Source organism: Lepidochelys kempii, chromosome 12 (genome assembly GCF_965140285.1).
Source record: "Lepidochelys kempii isolate rLepKem1 chromosome 12, rLepKem1.hap1, whole genome shotgun sequence".
NCBI lineage: Eukaryota > Metazoa > Chordata > Testudines > Cheloniidae > Lepidochelys > Lepidochelys kempii.
This window is the reverse complement of record NC_136391.1, coordinates 23,708,784-23,728,141: the sequence shown is the minus strand read 5'-3', so window position 1 is coordinate 23,728,141 and position 19,358 is coordinate 23,708,784. Positions and strand designations below refer to the sequence as shown.

General features: G+C 43.5%; 1 protein-coding gene across 3 annotated transcripts in view; it reads right to left on the bottom strand.

The window, feature by feature from the left end:
• Positions 1–19,358, bottom strand: part of LOC140896285 (E3 ubiquitin-protein ligase RNF182-like) — a 69,273-nt gene that overhangs the window by 42,186 nt on the left and 7,729 nt on the right. For 2 of the 3 annotated variants that reach the window (XM_073307854.2, XM_078848122.1), the window contains exons 2-3: positions 18,507–18,578; positions 18,060–18,291 (exon numbers count right to left, since the gene is read on the bottom strand). The gene's annotated coding sequence lies outside the window, so the exon portion shown is untranslated. The remainder of the gene's footprint in view (positions 1–18,059; positions 18,292–18,506; positions 18,579–19,358) is intronic. The other variant, XM_073307853.2, reaches the window with a different exon arrangement.

The following is a 19,358-nucleotide window of genomic DNA, read 5'->3' as shown; positions in this document are numbered from 1 at the left end:
TTACACATTGGGGATCAGGCCAACATTGTGAAAAGCAGCTGAAGGACATCTTTGCTCCCTGTCCTCCAGACTTTATCAAGCACAGCTCAGCCAGAATTTAGGCGAATACATTTCTGAACAAGAAGCTAGTAAAACAACTGAAGAGCCAACTTACCGGCAATATTTGGAATCCCCTGCAAGCCTATCAGAAGGCCAGCAAAGAAAAAATAGGAAAAGCTTGAACGGTTTTCTTTGTATCGAATTATCGAGAACCACATTTGTACTTGTGCTAGGCATTAGGAGACAAAGACTGGTTCCTTTGATTAATATGGATGTTGATAGCATGACAATTACAAAATGAGATTTTAAAAATCGGGGCAGTGTGGACAGCACAGCCATACGGTTCAGAGATCTTTCAGCCAGCTGATCTTATAGTCACAACAAACATGGTTCAATCTGTCATATGCACTTGAATAAGTCAACAGGTTGTAACTAACACAAGGATATTTAAAGGCCATTTATAAACTTCATTTGCCAGAAAAGGATTCTTCAACCAAGAAATAATCACTGCCATCAACAAAAGAATTTTCTAGAGACTAGACATGGAGGCATTTTTTACTAGTCATGTAAAGGTTAACTTTTTGTTGAAAAGTAAATCTATGCAACAGGTTATTGAGATCACATTCAAAGCTAGTACTTAAAGGACCAGAATTAGTATTTTAAAAATACTGTCAGCTTTAATTGCCAGGTGACAGGATAGAAGAGCAAGAGAGAGCTATATCTCTTCTACCGCAATATAAAATTAATAAACAGATCACACCTTTCTCGCTTTTTTAACTGTTCCCCCATTAACTGCACCATTACGTAGCACAAAGGAAGACTCTTGGCACTGCTGTAATACAATACATACACTAAATAACAAACAATTTAGAGGTAACAGGAACCAAAATCTGGAACAGAAATGGAGGTTACTTACTTGTAACCAAGGTTCTTCAAGATAGACTCTGCATAGTCACACTCATACGATGCATCATCCCATGCATATCAGATGGTGGAAACGTTATGTGGCAGTGCCCGCTGGAGAACTTGCACACCTCCTCTAGCCCCTTCCCTCGTTTTTCCTGACCATTCCGAGAGCAAGGCTATAAAAAGGGGTGCGACACTACAGGCCGCCACAATTCCTTTGACCACTTCTGCAGTCAAATCTCATTACGTCTCCTATGAAGAGGGGATGGGGGGGGGTGAATATTCAGAGTCCATTTTGAAGGACATGATACAAGTAACCTTCATTTCTTTGAGCATTCTCTGCTTATTCCCACTCATAAGTTTGCTAGACAAGCCAATACCCCAGGACTGAATGGTATGACTCAGGGTCCGAACTGAATAAGAATTGCAGAACTGCTGTCAAACAAGGCATCTAATATTGATGCCAAATCAAATGAATAGTGTTTGTAAAGGTATGATTGCAATATATTCCTATATATATTCCTGTATTTCAAGAATTGGAACATGTCTGAGATGTGCTATAGAGGTAGCTATTGCTCTGGTTGAGTGTGACCTAACTCCAATAAGAGGAGGAATTGATGCTACCCTATATGCCTGTTCAATATGCTGTTTCACCCAAGAAGGTAATGACTAAGCAGGACTGGTATGACATAAGAAATAAAAAGTTCAGCAGACTTGCAAAACTCTCCTGTCCCATTTAGGTAGTAATCAAAAGCTCTTTTAGCAACTAAATTATGCAGTTTATACTCTTTTATGACCATGAGATTTCAGAAAGAAAATTAACTGATTGTTATAAAACTCAGAAAACGTTTCAGGAAGGAATCTGGGGTGAGCTCTGAGGACAGTGTTATCTTTATGAAGAACAGTGAATGGTGGATCTGCCATAAGAACATGCAACTTCCTCACCCATCCTGCTGATATAATGGATATTATAAAAAGTGTTTAAATATATAAATGATATAAAGAACAATCTGCTATGGATTCAAAAGGAGAATTCATGAGATGTGTCAAGATCAAATTAAGGTCCCATGATAAAACTGGGTCCTAATGTGGGTACACTAACTAGACCTTTAATAAATGTCTTATCTGTGTCATATACAAAGACAGATTTCCTATCTGTAAGTTCATGATAAACTACTTTTACTACTAACTGTACTCTGAAAAAATATCTAATGCATGTAATATGTAAATTCAGTAGAACCTCAGAGTTACAAACACCAGAATTATGAACTGACCAGTCAACCACACACTGCATTTGGAACCGGAAGTATGCAAGCAGAGACCCCCCAAAAAAAATAGCAAATATAGTACAGTACAGTGTTAAATTACTTTAAAAAAAATAAAGGTAAGGAAACTGTTTTTGTGCTTGTTTTATTTAAAAGAAGATGGTTAAAGCAGCATTTTTCTTCTGCACAGTAAAGTTTCAAAGCAGTATTAAGTCAATGTTCAGTTGTAAACTTTTGAAAGAACAACCATAATGTTTTGTTCGGCGTTATGAACATTTCAGAGTTACAACCAACCTCCATTCCTGAGGAGTTCGTAACTCTGAGGTTCTACTGTATTTCTAAAGACCTTAAATGTAGTAAGTATTTAAAAATACATTGTATTTGTACTTGTACAGGATCTACACATTTGTCAGCTATGGAATACACTAATCTATACCACTTAAACTCACAACTGAGGTGACTGCTTCCTGGAATTAACCAGAACCTGTTGCACCTCTACACAGCAAGATTTTTCAAGGTCCATTAGAGTTGCATTTACCACACAGCTAGATATAGTGAGGATGTATCACCTCGACCATACATCCTCATGTCCTGTCATGACAATGTGTTTGGCATCACAAGCAGAAGTTTGTAGATGCCCCTGGAGAGGGAAGAAGATCTGAACACTGCTATTGCTTTGGTCACATGGGAGCAATTGGAATTATCCTGGCCTATGTTGTCTTATTTTTAACACCCTCTGGTGTTAAAGGAAGTGTGTGTGTAGGAAGTGTATAACAGGCCCATCCCCCTTTCAGAAGGAAAAGATTAGATATGGATGACGTCTGCCTGCTCTCAAGCAGGAATGAGGATGGTCCTGAATTAAGACTGAAATGGCACCCTCTATCCAGTCTTCAAAGCATCCAAAATAATTGTCAGCTTAGACATCCTGGGTATCAGCGAGAGCAGATGGACAGGATCAGGAAGATTAACAGCAGCCTTGGGAGAAACTGCTGTTTTCTGGACAGGATGATGGACAAAACCATGAGGGTGTTGCCATCCTTTTGAAGAAGGGAGTGGAGCATTCCCTGCATGAATGGAAATCCATCAGCAGCAGACTTATGAGGGCCAGACTGAAAGGGAAACATAATATCACCCTGATTCAGTGCTATGCTCCGACAAATGACAGCGATGAAGAAGTAAAGGACAAATTCTACCTTACACTACAGGCAGAGTTATAGAGAGTACCACGCCACGAGAGACCTGAATGCCAAGGTCGGTAAGAACACCACAAACAACGACAGAGCAATGGGAAGACATGGGTGTGGCACCATGAATGAAAACGGAGAAAGGCTTGTTGATTTCTATAATATGAATTCCCTAGTCTTCGGTAGAACCCTATTTGAACATTGTGAAATTCACAAGCTGACATGGTGTTCTCCAAATGGCAGAGATAAGAACCAGATTGACCATATCATGATCAATGGCAACGCTCACTGACAGATGTGAAAGTGAGAAGGGGTGCAGATGTTGGCAGCGACCACCACCTTGTGACAGCCTTCATTAAGCTAAAACTGAGCTGTGTGAGTCCACCAAACAAGGGACATAGACATTATGATATTGACAAGCTAAAGTCCCTTGAAATTCAGAAAACCTTCGTTCTGCAGTTAAAGAACGGGTTTCAAGCAGACCTTGATGAAGAGGAGGGGAATGCAGATGAAGAGATCAACAAGAAGTGGGAGAAAGTAACAGCAATTTATAAATAGAGCAGTGAAGCCTGTCTAGGCTACAGGCAAAAGAGAAGGAAGGAGTGGATTACACCCAGTACATGGAACGCCATAGAAACCAGATGAGCCCTGAAGAAAAAAGTTTTAGACACAAAATCCCACAGGCTAAAGGACAAATACCACAAGCATTATAGCAAGGTACACTGGGAGGTCAAACGCCTTGTGACAGCGGACAAATGGTATTATATTGATAATCTGGTAACACAAGCAGAGGATGCAGTTGCTCGTGGTGAACAAGGAACTGTTTACAAAATGACGCAGCTTCTCAGTGGTAAATTGTTGGGTCACCCTCAAAGTTAGGTAAGTATGACAGAATTATAATTATGTAGTAGTAGAAATAAAGATAGACAAAAGAGTATATAGGTATTGTAAAAGGGTATGAACATCAGTTCCATGCTGTTGAATTTCACTCAAACAAATGCAAGGCCAAAGTGCTAATTATTTCAGGCCAGTACAGGATAAAGAGTCTGTGCTGGAAAGTGATAAGAACTTTGAGAAAACCGTGCTGTTTTTTAAAACAATACCCTGATGCTCTTTCCCCACGGGGGCGCCTTGTCATGCCTATTTAAATCTTGGTATCCAAAGAGGGAAAAATAGATAGTGGGATAAAACTTGTTGAATGAATCAAGAGTCATAGATTGTGTTGTTAAGTAAAAGAATGAACAATGAGTGCATGGAATTGAGAGCCTGAAGCAGGGAAATAATTGGTTAGTAAATGGTGCCAGCCTAATCCTAAGAATTTCAACCTTGGTATCGATGGGACGAAGAATATGCAAAGTGGAGATAACCGGATGACCCCCAGAGGGCAAACCTGAATCCACCCAAAACGCATCATGGAAGAACAAGAAGATAACACCTAGCCATCATGGAGCTGTCATGGATGTACCACCTGCTGACTGATGGTCATCTCAATCGTAAATTCAGCATAATGAAGCAACTTCCATAGACTTGTATTGAACTTGTATTGAGACCTATAAAAATTGGATCCAGGGACTATGTTCTTTGAGTCTGGTTCTACGACCACCCTCCAGGAGCATCGGATGCGCATCTGACAATGACTCGGCTCCACTCATGTCCAGGCCACCTGGCCAGTGACTTGGCACGAGCAACGTCTAGGTTGGTAACTATAACAACCTTTTTGCAGAACCTGTGTGAATGTGTGTGTGTGAATGGATTTATATAGAAATTGCATATAGTAATATTTTGTTGTATTTACAATAAATGTGGCATTTTGCCTTGTCCCTCTTACAAGATCCTGTTGGTATCATTTTATTAGTGTAACATAATGGCAGACATCAACAAACACTCTCATCAGGAACAAACAAGGAACCTACTAACAACTGAAAAAGAACAAGAAATGCACTGGACAGAACATTTCAAAGAATTGCTGAACAAGGAGCCACCTAAAGAGGAAGCAAACATCCAGGAGGCAAAAGAAGATCTTGGATATCAACACAGAAACCGTAACTAAGGAAGAGATCATTCAAGCCACCAAATCCTTAAAAAATGGGAAAGCTCCTGGCAAGGATAACTTGAATGCAGAATTGTTCAAGGTAAATCCTAAATTAGCAGCATCTATCCTGGCCCCTCTATTTATATCAGTCTGGGAAAGGGAAAAAGTGCCAGATAAGTGGACCAATGAAATTATAGTGAAGATACTAAAGAAAGGAACTCTCAGTGATTGTAGTAACTGGCGTGGTATCATACTTATCTGCGTCAAGCAAAGTACCGTGTAAGATCATATATGGATCATATAACCCAGCATATATCATAGGCAGTTGATAGCGTTCTCGGAAAACGGCAAGCTGGTTTTCGGAAAGGGTGTGGATGCACAGACCAGATATTTGCTCTATGAAACATAATAGAACAGCACTTGCAATGGCAACTCTATATAAATTTCATAGACTTTGAGAAGGCTTTTGATAGCATTCACAGGACCAACCTATGGTGCATTCTGTGGGCATATGGAATTCCTTTCCATATAATCAACATCATCAAAAGCTTCTATTTCAACTTTACATGCAGTGTTGATCACATTGAGCTCAGTTTTGAAGTCAAAACCGGAGTACATCAGGGGTGTGTCATGTCTGCAATCCTCTTCAACATTGCCATCGACTGGGTAATGCGGCATACAACAGAAGACATGCCACGGGGCATTAAATGGACACTCTTCTCATCCCTTGAAGACCTGGACTTCACAGATGATGTCGCTCTCCTATCACATACCCAACACCATATTCAAGAAAAAACAACTCGACTCAATGCATTCAGCCAGCAAATTGGACTGAAAATCAACTGCAATAAGACAGATTCATGACCTTTAATATTGCCTCACCATCACCTGTATGGATAGAGGATTATGTTCTCACCAATGTAGAAACATTCACATACTTCGGCAATACCATCAGCTAGGACAGTGGAACAAGGCAGGACATCCGGAACAAAATCAATAAAGCCAGGAACACCTTCAGGAGCTTAAATACAGTCTGGAAATCATCAAAATACAACACCAAAACCAAACTTAAGATTTATCAGAGCTGCGTAGTTTCAACTCTACTTTATGGTACATAATGCTGGTGAATCAGAAAGTATGACACGTCCAAACTGTCTTCATTCCAAACATGCCTCCTCCGTATCTTTTGGCCCAGAACAATCTCAAACCAAGATCTATTGACACAGTGCAGCCAAAAGGATCTGAGCACCATCATTGCCAGGAGGCGTTGGAGATGGATCAGTTATGTGCTTTGGATGGAAACTGATTCCATCACCAGAGTAGCAATAAGGCAAGCGAAAGGCAAGCGAAAATGAGGCCACCCAAAAACAATATGGCAAAGAGCTGTGGAAGCCGAGCTGAAAAACCTGGGGCAAAGCTGTGGAACCATTGAAAGACTTACACCAATTTCAATTATTTGAAATTCTGGCAATTATATTGTGTTATTCTGACAAATAAAATATGCAGAATTTTAAAATATTGTGCACAGAATTTTTAATTTTTTGTTGCAGAATTTTTAATTCCCGCCCCCTCGCGGAGTATATTTTGAAACTAACAAGGATATATAGTTTGAATGCCAGGAAAAATGTTATTTTACTTCTATGTGATAATTATCACAGAACTCAATGCAGTCACTTAGAAAGCACACATGTGACTGGATGAGCTGATCAGTAAACTTTGTTCCAGGGCTCAGAATTGTGGACCTTGAGAAAGGTAAATAATAAAAATGTAATGACTCATGACTGTTTTCAGTCAGTCATGAGATTTCTCATATCTCCACTACTACTAATTTACAGGCTATATTGTGAGAAGGGTTGAGCACCCCATTTCCTTCACTGGGTGTTCCAGGTGCACATCACCTCTCTCAGTTGGGCCCTATATTTGTTTTTCATAACACAGCAAGTAGTCTCCAAGGTAGTTAATTTCTGAGCTCTTTAGTTATAGTTTTTGGAGTATAATAGGGCACAGTTTATATTGAGTGCCATAATTTCCTGTCATATAACCCGTAAATAGTACTGTAAATCGTGGATCCAATCCATAGGTATAATTCAGAATTCTGAACCTTGCTCTTGACACATCATAATATCCCATAGCCCTGAAATCACCTACCTGCAGTTACTGGGGGAAAGAATGCAACTGAGCAAGCTGATATCATCAAGGAGGCAATTTTTTTTACACTTCAATTTATAAGGCAGGCTTGAAACACCATATTCTAATGTGCCTTATTATATGTGTTCTCAGAAAAGTTGAAGAGTCTAGACCAACTTCCAACAGTGCACAAGCCAGTACAATTGTAGCAAGGTGGTGCATACTATACAGTAGAGCAGAAAAGGAGGTTACTTACCTGTGGGTGCTCCACAATAGGATGCGTGCATGCCATATGCTCTTGACTGGAGATTGCAAAGCAGTGAATCATGCTCCCTATAGGGAGGTGCGGAACTGTTAACACTCAGTTCCTTCTCAACTGCAAAGACTCTACAGCAGAGGGAGAACCAGATGTGAAGCACCTATAAGGACAAAACATCTCTAAGAATTCAAGGTACTGTACAGGTAAAGAACCTCTCCTTCTTTGAATATATGTCCCTATGGGTGCTCCACTGTAGGAGACTCCCAAGCAGTAACTGGTGCATGCTGAGGAGGCAGATCCAAGACAGTTCAGAGGACTGCATCACCAAACATTGCATCAGTTCTACAAGCAGGTAAGATAGCGTAATGATTTCTATTATGGGAACATAATCTAAGCATGCTACAGATGTGACTGAACCTTAGTGCAGTGTGCTGTTCCTCTGTGAGGGTGCTGTATTCCAGAAGTGTCATAGTACATATTAAGATGCAACCCAGGACCCACTCCAACAGTCTTTGTGTGGAAATGGGCTGTTCCTTCATCCTCTCCACAAAAAATACAAATAGTCTGGGGCAAGGTCTTAGTACTGTCAAGGTAGAATGAGAGATCCATCCTGACACATAGTTTATGTAGGCTGGTTTCCTCCACAGAGACACGAGGCTTTGGATAGAACACTGGTGGACGGATTTCCTGATTAATATGGTGTTCTGAAGAGACCTTAGGAAGGAAGCAAGGATGGGGAACAGTGTAGTTTTCTCTCTGTAGAACAACGGTTCTTAAACTTTTGTACTGGTGACTCCTTTCACATGGAGTCTCACTCAGAGGCTTGCTCCTTATAAATTAAAAACACAGTTTTATATATTTAACACCATTATAAATGCTGGAGGAAAAGCAGGGTTTGGAGTGGAGACTGACAGTTCACGACCCCCATGTAATAACCTCACGACTCCCTGAGTGGTCCCGACACCCAGTTTGAGAACCCCTGCTGTAGAAGGTAGTGAATGGTCAGTCTGCCCTGAGAACACCTAGTTCTCCCATTCATCCAGCCAAAGTGATGGACATAAGGAATGAAGTCTTCAGGGAGAGGTGGAGAAGACAGCATGTAGCTATCAGTTTAAAGGAGGATGTTCCTTACTGCATTAAGAATCAAATTCAGGTCCCATTGGGGGGCCAGGTTCCACACAGAAGGAAACAAGTTGTGTAAGCCCTTAAAGAATCTGATCATAGTAGGATGGGCAAAAACTGAGAAGCACTCAGTTGGTGAGTGGAAGGCCAAATGTACTCTGACTGAGCTCACTGACCGACCCTGTGTCTTTAAATCCTACAGGTACTCTAGGCCAGTGCTACTCAAAGTGGTGGTCCGCGGACCGGTGCCAGTCCACGAGCCATCGGCTGCCGGTCTGCATGCACTGCGTGAAAAAAAAAATTGCCAGTCCCCCACATCAGATAGCTTGAGAAGCACAGCTCTAGGCCCTCAGAGAGCAGAGCATCTGATGCTTGAGAAGAGTGAAGAGAAAACCAGGAATGGAGGTGTCTCCACTTTTGAAGGGAAGTTTTGCAAGTAGTAGGATTCCTGCAAGATAGAAAAAATAACTAGACACTATCCAAATAGGTAGTTCCATGTTTGAGAATAATTTAAGGACCATTTTGTCAGGTTCAAGGATGAGGGGCTGGGATGGATCAGGGTCTCTAAGTTCTTCTTCGAGTACTTGCTCATATCGATTCCAATTAGGTGTGTGCGAGAATTTTTTTCCTAGCAACATCCGGTGGGTCAGCTGTGGAGCCCCCTGGAGTGGCGCCTTCATGGTGCTATATATATATATATATATATATACACACACACACACACACACACCCCCCAGCCAACCCAGTGCCTCCTCAGTTCCTTCTAACCGCCCGTGACGGTCACTGGAACTGTGGAGCGTGGCATAGCTGTCCTCCACTCTCCCTAGCTTTTTGCTTCCCGTTGTTAGATAGCTGTTATAGTTGTATAGTTAGTATAGTTGCAGTAGTTGTTATAGAGATAGTGATAAGTTTAGACTTAATTTAGTGGGTTGGAAGGGGTCCTTCCTCTCCTCCCTATCTGCTGCTTGGGCTCATGCCCAAGGCTTCGGGTTTCAAAGCTTGCTCAGCCTGCTCAAAGCCTATGCCAACAGGAGACCCCCACAACTCCTGTTTGAAGTGCCTTGGGGAGTCTCACCAGGCTGAGAAGTGTTCATACCTTGGACCAAAAAGGAGTGGGACTTTAGATTCAAGCAGCTCTTTATGGAAGCGGCCCTTAGCCTAGTACTGCTCCCCAGCGCCTCGCTGGCACCGATCCGCACTGCGCCCTGGAGAGTCAATGGCACCGTTGAGTCCGGTGCGCACAGGCTTGTGCTGTCTCTTCTGGCCTGGAGATAGAGAACGGCGCCAGGTCACTTGTACTGGCTGTGGTGCTGGAGAGGCCCAGTGCTGCGAGCCTCTATCGGAGTCCAACCATGGTGTAGATTCATCATTGAGAAATACAATTAATTAATTGTCTCACAACACTAAAGAATTTTTTAAAAGGTGTTTTTTTTTTTTCTATGAGACACCATGTTTCAGAAAGCACAGGCTGGCAACACAATGTTAGGAGGAAAGACAACTACATTTCTGCTGGGGACAGACATTATTTTTGTTCTATTTCAAGAATGAGTTTAATCCTCTTAAAACAGTACTGGAATCTCTCCTACTCTTGGTGAAGATTGAACTGGTGCCACCTGAGTTTGTCAGAAGAAGGTTCTATTCCAACTATTTCCTAGTCAGCAAAAGAGACAGAAGATGGAGAGCAATCCTCTCTCTCAGAATCTTGTCCACCTATCTCCTTTCAAAGCATTTCAGATCATACTAGCCACCATAGTTTCATCCCTAGATCCAGGAAACTGCTTCATCACCCTCAGACTACAGGATACGTACTTTCATGTAGCCATCTACCCATCCCACAAGCATTTCCTTCATTTTTTAATAGTCTCAGATCATTACCAAAACTGAGTCTTGTCTTCTTCGGGATCTGAACAGCCCTGAGGGCCTTTACAAAGATTATCCTCTCTGTGTTAGAAGTATACCTCCATCACTGGGATATTGTGGTACTGGACAACTAGCTCATCAGCGGCTGGTCCGCTCTAGAGGGTCAGTCGGCAACCTCCAGGGTACTACCTTTATTTCAGTCTCTGGATCTCCATATCAATCTGAAGAAGTCTATACTGACCCCAGTCCAAAGGATAGACTTCATCAAAGCTACTCCAGACTCTCTTATTACAAGAGCCTACCTGCCTAAGGAGAGATTCTCCATTTTATCCAGTTTTATCTCAGCAATACAGCACAGCCCACAAATAACTGCAAGGACCTACCTACAGCTCTTGGGCTATATGTCAGCCTTCACGTTTGTAATGCTTTACCCAAGACTGCACCTCATGTGCCTTCAGATGTTGTAAGGTTTGCGTACACCCCAAACAGACAGTCTCTCCAAACTCATCATGGTACCTCTGAAAATTCTGGAGACTCTCAGCTGATCCAAGGACACAATGAAGCACTGCATGAGAACCCCATTTTCACATCTCCCACCCTCAAAGATCCTTATTACAGATGCCTCCCATTTGGGGAGGAATCTCAGGCCAGGTGATCCTCACAAGATACCACACTCCACATCAATATTCTAGAGCTAAGAGTTGTTCAATATGCTTATTAGCACTTCCTTCACAACATACAGGGTCACTCTGTCAGGGTAATACTGGACAACAGCGTAGCAATGTGTTATGTCAACCAGCAGGGCTTAGTAAGATCCCAATCCTTATTCACAGAATTGCTGAAACTGAAACTGGTGCATTTCCCATCAGATAGAAATCTCAGTGGTCTGTCTACCAGGCCACACAACTGCAGACTCTCTGACCTCTTCCATCAGGAAGATGAATAGGAGCTCTATGACTTTGTCTTCAACAGCATCTGCCAAGCCTGAGGTCTCCCAGAAGCAGACCTCTTTGGTACCCCAATCAACATGAAATTTTGCCTTTTCTGCTCCTTATAGCCATGACTCCTTGAGAGATTTCTTAGTAAGACCATGATCTTGTACCTTGCTATATGCTTACCTGCCTCTCTCTCACTCTTTCCTGTTGCAGTTCGAGCAAGGTCTTGAGAATGAGAAAGGGTTATCCTCATAACATTGTCCTGGCCAAGACAAATGTGCTTACTCAAACCTCCTTCACTTCTCTGTAGCAATGCCTATCTGCCTTCCTATCAGGAGGGCTCTCCTATCACAGAAAAGACGGTTACTCATCTTCATAACTTTTGTTCTTCGAGATGTGTTGCTCATATCCATTCCAATTAGGTGTGCGCGCCGCGTGCACAATCGTCGGAGAATTTTCACCCTAGCAACACCCAGTAGGTCGGCTGTGAAGCCCTCTGGAGTGGCGCCTTCATGGCGCTGGATATATACCCCAGCTGTCCCAGTGCCTCCTCAGTTCCTTCTTGCTGGCTACTCTGACAGAGGGGAAGGAGGGCGAGTTTGGAATGGATATGAGCAACACATCTCAAAGAACAACAGTTACAAAGGTGAGTAACCGTCTTTTCTTCTTCGAATATTGTTTCCAATTAGGTGACTTCCAAGCTTTACCTAGGCGGTGGGGTCGGAGTGAGGTACCGCAGAGTGCAGAACCACTGAACCAAATGCAGCATCGCCCCTGGATTGCTGAATTATCGTGCAGTGAGCGGCAAAGGTATGTACCAATGACCAAGTGGCAGCTCTACAGATCTTCTGTATTGGAACCTGGGCCAGGAAAGCGACCCATGAGGCTTGAGCCCTCGTGGAGTGAGCGGTGAGGTGCGTTGTCGGGACACCGGCCAAGTTGTAGCAGGCACGGATACAGGCCGTGATCCAGGAAGAGATGCGCTGTGAGGAGACCGGGAGGCCTTTCATCCGATCGGCCATGGCAACAAAATTGCTGGGTCGTTTTTCTAAACGGCTTCGTGCACTCAAGATAGAAGGCGAGAACCCTACAAACACAGAGAGTGCAGCTGTTGCTCCCGTCGAGTAGCGTGTGTTTCGGGTAGAAGATCAGAAGGAAGATGTCCTGGTTGATATGAAAGGCTGACACTACCTTAAGAAGGCAGGCAGGGTGAGGCTGCAGCTGTACCTTGTCTTTATGGAACACCGTATACGGTGGTTCCAACGTGAGGGCTCTGAGCTCGGATACATGCCTTGCAGAGGTGATAGCCACAAGGAAGGCTGTCTTCCAGGAGAGGTACAGGAGCGAGCAGGTGGCCATCGGCTTGAACAGGGTCCTCATAAGCCTGGAGAGGACCAAGTTAAGGTCCCATGAGGGAATCCTGCAGGTATAGACAGTCCAGTCCCTTAAGGAATCTGACGACCATAGGGTTGGAAAAGACCAAGCGACCATGTTTCCCCGGGTGGAAAGCCGAAATGGCTGCCAGGTGCACCAGATAGACGATACAACCAAACCTTCTTGTTTTAGGGACAGGAGATAATCCAGGATGAAAGGCACCGAAGCCTGCAGGCGGGGCACGCCGTTCTGAGCACACCAACAGGAAAACCATTTCCACTTGGCCAAATATGTGGCTCGGGTGGAGGGTTTCCTGCTACCTAGCAGTACCTACTGCACCGAGTGTGAGCAGAGCAGCTCTGACCGAGTTAGCCATGCAGCATCCATGCTGTGAGGTGGAGCGATTGCAGGTGAGGGTGACAGAGGCGTCCGTGCTCTTCTGAGATCAGGTTCGGTCACAGCAGGAGTGTGATCAGAGTGTCTACTGATAACTCCAAGAGTGTGGTATACCAGTGCTGCCTGGGCCACGCTGGTGAGACCAGAACCAGACGTGCTCTGTCCCTGCATAACTTGAGCAGGACCCTGTGGACTAGTGGGAACGGAGGGAAGGCGTAGAACAGCTGGTCTTTCCACGGAAGTAGGAAGGCGTCTGTTAGGGAACCCAGGGAATGTCCCTGGAGAGAACAGAACACTTGGCACTTCCAGTTGTTGCACAAGGCGAACAGGTCAACCTGGGGAAACCCCCAAGTTTCAGGAAGATGGAGTGGATGACATCTGGGCGAATTGACCACTCGTGAGACTGGAAGGACCTGCTGAGGCGATCCACCAACGAATGGCTTCCTGACTGAGGGGGGATGACCGGGCTCCCCCTGGCTTGTTGATGTAAACATAGCCGTGGTGTTGTCTATGAGGACCGCCACACAACAGCCATGTAGGTGCCTGTGAAACGCCTGACATGCCAGGCACACTGCCATCAGCTTTTGCACACTGATGTGAAGAGATAGCTCGGATGCGATCCATAGACCCTGCGTTCGGAGGTCCCCGAGGTGGGCACCCCATCCCAGAGATGATGCGTCTGTGCCTAGGGACAAGGAGGGTTGTGGGGCATGAAATGGTACCCCTTCACACACCGACATGGGGTCCAACCACCAGTGGAGGGAGGTTAAAATCACTTCTGGGACAGTGACCACCATGCTCAGGCTGTCTCAACCTGGCCGATATACTGTTGACAGCCAGGCCTGAAACGGGAGAAGCTGAAGTCTGGCATGCCTGGTTATGTACGCACATGAAACTATGTGCCCCAGAAGGCTCAGGCACGTCTTTACCATTGAAGTCAGGAAGTTTTGAAGGCTGCGGAAGATGTCCACCAGCAACTGAAAACGGGCATCCGGTAGGAGAGCTCGGGCGAGTCTGGAGTCTAAGACTGCCCCGATAAACTCTATTCTCTGGGTTGGTTCCAGAGTCGACTTTTTGGTGTTGAGCAGGAGGCCCAGCTGGCGGAACATGTCTATGGTGAGTCGAACGTGGGATTATACTTGGTCCCTGGTGCGGCCCCGAATAAGCCAGTCATCGAGATACGGAAACACTTGGATCTGTTGTTGATGAAGGGAGGCTGCCACGACGGCCATACACTTGGGTGAGCACCCTGGGAGCCGTTGACATGCCAAAGGGAAGGATGGTAAATTAGTAGTGTTCGTGATTGACCACAAAGCAAAGAAAATGTCTGTGCACTGGATGAATAACTATGTGGAAGTATGTGTCCTTCATGTCGAGGGCAGCATACCAGTCTCCAGGTAAGGAATAATGGTCCCCAGCGAAACCATGCGGAACTTCCAGCTTTACCATGAATTTGTTGGGTCTGCGCAGATTTAGGATAGGTCGAAGCCCGCCCTTGCCCTTGGGGATTAGGAAGTAACGGATGTAAAAACTCCTGCCCCTGAGCTCCCTTGGAACCTCCTTGATCACTCCCATGGTCAGGAGCGTTTGGACCTACTGTGTAAGGAGTTGCTCATGAGAAAGGTCCCTGAAGAGAGATGGGGAGAAAGAAAACTGAAGAGAATATCCCTTTTCCACTGTGCGAAGAACCCAACAGTCTGAAGTTATATGGGACCACGCACAGTGGAAATGGGAGAGATGATTTCAAAATGGAGGGGAAGGATCCTGGATGGTGACTGGCATGCCACCACTAGTGAACATGGCTGAGGGTGAATATAAAGTTACTCGTAGTCCTTGGAGGAGACAAAGTATTTCCTCTCCATTCCTCTGGCCGTCAGTGGGATGGAGGCGGGGGTTTGCCAGATTGTCTTGGCATTGGTCTGAATGGTGCAGATAATGGGCAAAGATACTTGGGACAGGGCCTCCGCTGAAAGGATGTCCTCCAACTCCACTACCTCCTCAGCTTGGAGGGTCGTATTATGTGCCACTCTACATAGAAGGTCTTGGTAGGCACGAAGGTCTATTGGGGGAGGACCAGAGATTGCTGTCCCTGCTACTGCCTCGTCTGGAGAGGACGAGGAGGATGCCACAGGGGCCAGGGGATCCTGTGGCAGAAACTGCTGTGAAGGGTCCTGTTGTCCAGGATCCACTAACTGGGGCTTGGGGCCTGTGCTGGGGTAAGTGCAGTCACTTCTATACACCCCGGAGGAAGACAACTTATGGTGGCCTCTGGCACCCGGAGTTCTGAGTGGGAGGCCCCTGACAGAACCCCTTGGGCTTGGTGGTATGCCCACGGGGTCCAGAAGGACCATTGTGAAGGCTCCTGATTAGGGTCTTGGCCTTCCTCCTGCCAGTGACCCACGTCATCCTTGCCATGGCTTGGAACAGGGTAGGCTGAGCGTGAGCCGCCCTCGGACTGTGACGACCATGAGGCAGAGCGCAAGGGCCAAGACGGTGCAGAGCGTCCCTGCACTATCGGCGCTTGTACCCTCGGTCGCTCCGGTGCTGGACGTGACTCCGAGGCTGGTATAGTGAGAAGATCCCTGAATGCATTGCCTCAGCCACATAGCAAAACACCTTGAAGGTACATATCAGATGCAGACTGCATCCTCTTCACAGGAGTCAGAATGGCACTAGATGGACATACGCCACCTCCCTACTAGATTCATGAAAGAGAGGGACTAGTAGCACTGGTTTTTGTAATCTTCTTCACACAGTTTTGCAAATAAATCTCAGTCCTGACCTCCAGCCTGTACTGCTACTATTCCAGTCCAGAGGCTCAAAACCTATTGAATTTTCTAGTGATTCTGCAAAATTATGGATCACCAAATTAACTTTCACTAACATAGGATGTGAAATAGGATCTCTACAGATAAGACCTGTGACTGGCCCATTGACTTACACTTTCTCAGTCACAGGAGTTGGGTTCTGGCCCTAATGCGAATCAAGCCAATAATTATATTGAGAGAGAACAAATATTAGAGATTTTTCTCATATAGAGTGAAGTAAGGAAAGAGGATTTTTAAACTAAGGTTGGTCTGCAGGGAGGGATGAACTAAAACATGCATTAAGATGTAAGATCTACCTGCTTAGCAACTGTGTCCTAAAAGGAGAGGAAATATTCTAAACACATTTAGGGGCTGCTCAAAGACACCTTGTGAATGCAAGTTTCAAAACTCTCAGACTAAGCACATTACTGATACACAAGATTCTTTTGTTTTCTTTTCTGGGAAAACACCAATGGGAATTCAGTAAGATACAGACTATAAAATATGCCTAATATACTAGACAGTAAGACTTAACTCTATATGGAAATAAAATAAATAGAATAATAAAAGATTTGGGTAGCCTCAAAATCATGCCGATATACTGAAATACAACATTCAGATGAAGAAACAGGAAGAGATTTATTTTTCAGTCAAGACTCCAAAACCACACATTAAATAATTCAGACTTCCAGCATTGATGGTCTCAGTAGGCATTGCAGTTGTCTGTACCCAGCACAGAGAAATGCCACTGAACTTCAATAATTGAGGGTCAAGTGAAGGCTTGGTGGAGATGCTAGGGAGAACACTTTAATCCTTACATTGCTGGAGTGTTTGTTTCATTTAACAACAAGTACTAGAAGTAAACTTTAATGAAGATGATATTCAATACTACCAGGAAAACAAAACATTACTAGAAAGTATAAAAATTTCAAAAGGAATTAGATGAGTATATAGTGTATCTAATATGGCTTCTTTGTGGCTTTCAAAAAGCTATTTGCTAGAGGCAGATCTAGGCCACAGAGTGTGGATCTAGGGTTGAATTTAACAGGGAGTAGTGGAGGGAGCTGGATCTAGAGTTTTGATCTGGTCTCTTTTAAATTAAGGGAGTGATTAAAATTTTCAGATTTATATATTTAACCCAACGTTTATGAGTAATTGGATCAGAGTTTTGATTCAGGCCCATCTCTAGTACAATGGCTGCCCTTGGAATTTTTCCACCACTTTTATAAGCAAACATTACATTAATGCAATGTTCCCCAAGTATTTCCAATACTAAATACAGAGAAGAACAGAGAATATGTGGTCATTCTTTATAGTTGCAAAGACAAACCTCGAAAGTTTTTAAAGGTGAGCTCAGTACTTAGTCACTTTTTAAAGCAATGACTGTTTAAGAACATTAAAGTCAGGACTCAAAGGGAGGAACAAGTACAGCTAACACATTGTTCTCCCCGTTAAAAGAAAGTAACCTGCTTGAGGATAAGGCGAAGATAGAAAGTTTCCATTCTGAAACACTTATAATACAAGGCCCAACTAAGTCTCCTCCAAGTTTGAACAGTTGTTCCAGTACATTAGAATATTGTCATTGATCCAAAGAAGAATATGCACTGTTATCAAGCAGTAAATACCAACCCCCACCAAACATTAACCTTGATATTACCGACTGCAGTAATAATTATATAAATAGCATTGTCCCTACTACTGAAGTTTAAAAATTACTCTTTTATGATTACACTGAGAAAGCAATTAAGTGTACCTTAAAGTTTCAACATTAGCAACCTACACTGTTCAGATAGGATCATATTCAGCTCAAAGGAGCCCCAGCTTCTCCAGGCTCTTGGAATCTCTACGAGTTCCTTGATCTCTGCAGCTACTCATGGGTTTGACAAGGAAGTAACTCTTCAATAGCCATGGAATATCACATTAAGCATTACTGTGTCTCCTGCCCACAGGTGGCATCTCAGTAGATCTCCTAGCGTTGGGGTGCTCTGTTGGTAGAAGTGATCATAATAAATTGCAATTCTATAAGCATTTAAGGGGGAGATCTTAAAAAGATTAACCACAAAAATATCCCAGGTGGGTAGGTTAATATTATAATTACCCATTTTATTTATGGGAGAACAAAACAATTCAGGCCAAACAGCAAGGTAATGGTACAGACCTGAGTCCTCTAGTCACTAGACCACACACTCTGAATATATACCTAGGGTGGCTCTCAAGATGTTGATGTCTTGGTCCAAAGCTGCAAAAATATCCAGGATGTTGGTTCTGGCAACTGAGATGAAAAAAAGAGAAAAAGCAGGGTATGGCTCTTGGGGTACATCAGAAACAAAATCTGAAAATTGTGGGAGGTACAATACACACACCTATATGCAAGCAGCACACAGGATATCACTCCCAATTTAAAAACCCCAGATCTCAATACCCTCAAATGTTGCCTAGATTGCAAAGTCTGAAGGAACCCATGACATTGACTGATGTTCAGACCTTTTTTAAAACCTAAGGAAATTCCTAAGCAAAAACTTCATTAAAGTGTTAAAGTTGAGATAGACTAACATGTATATCCACCAGAAAGTTCTTAAATGACTTGTAGCTGCTGTCTTTCAGTTGCAGCTGTTTTATATTTTAATCTTAGAAAGCCTGAGAATTTCATGTTAAAGGTGACCTATAAAAGAAAAAGAAATGGTTTATGTTCTTTAGGTTTTGTTATAATGAATGAAGGTGGTCTGACAGTGTTTAATCTTTTATTATTAAAAAGATTAATCTTTTATTATTCTTTCATATTGGAAATCTAGGTGTTGTCTCCTCCGCTTTTCCTGCAATTCATTACAAGTGATTGAGAACCTTAATGCTACAGATATCAAGCCAAATGAAACCTGATTCAGAGGGGAAGTGATTTTATAAAGACTGTTTAAATCTTTGTTTGGTTAATACACACATCAAATACTTGAGAAACTGTTAGAGATCAGACTCCCTTATTCCTTCAAATAAGAGTGAAGATCTCTCTCAACCCACATCTCAGAGAACTTCAATGAGGCTTCCAGCATAATCAGAA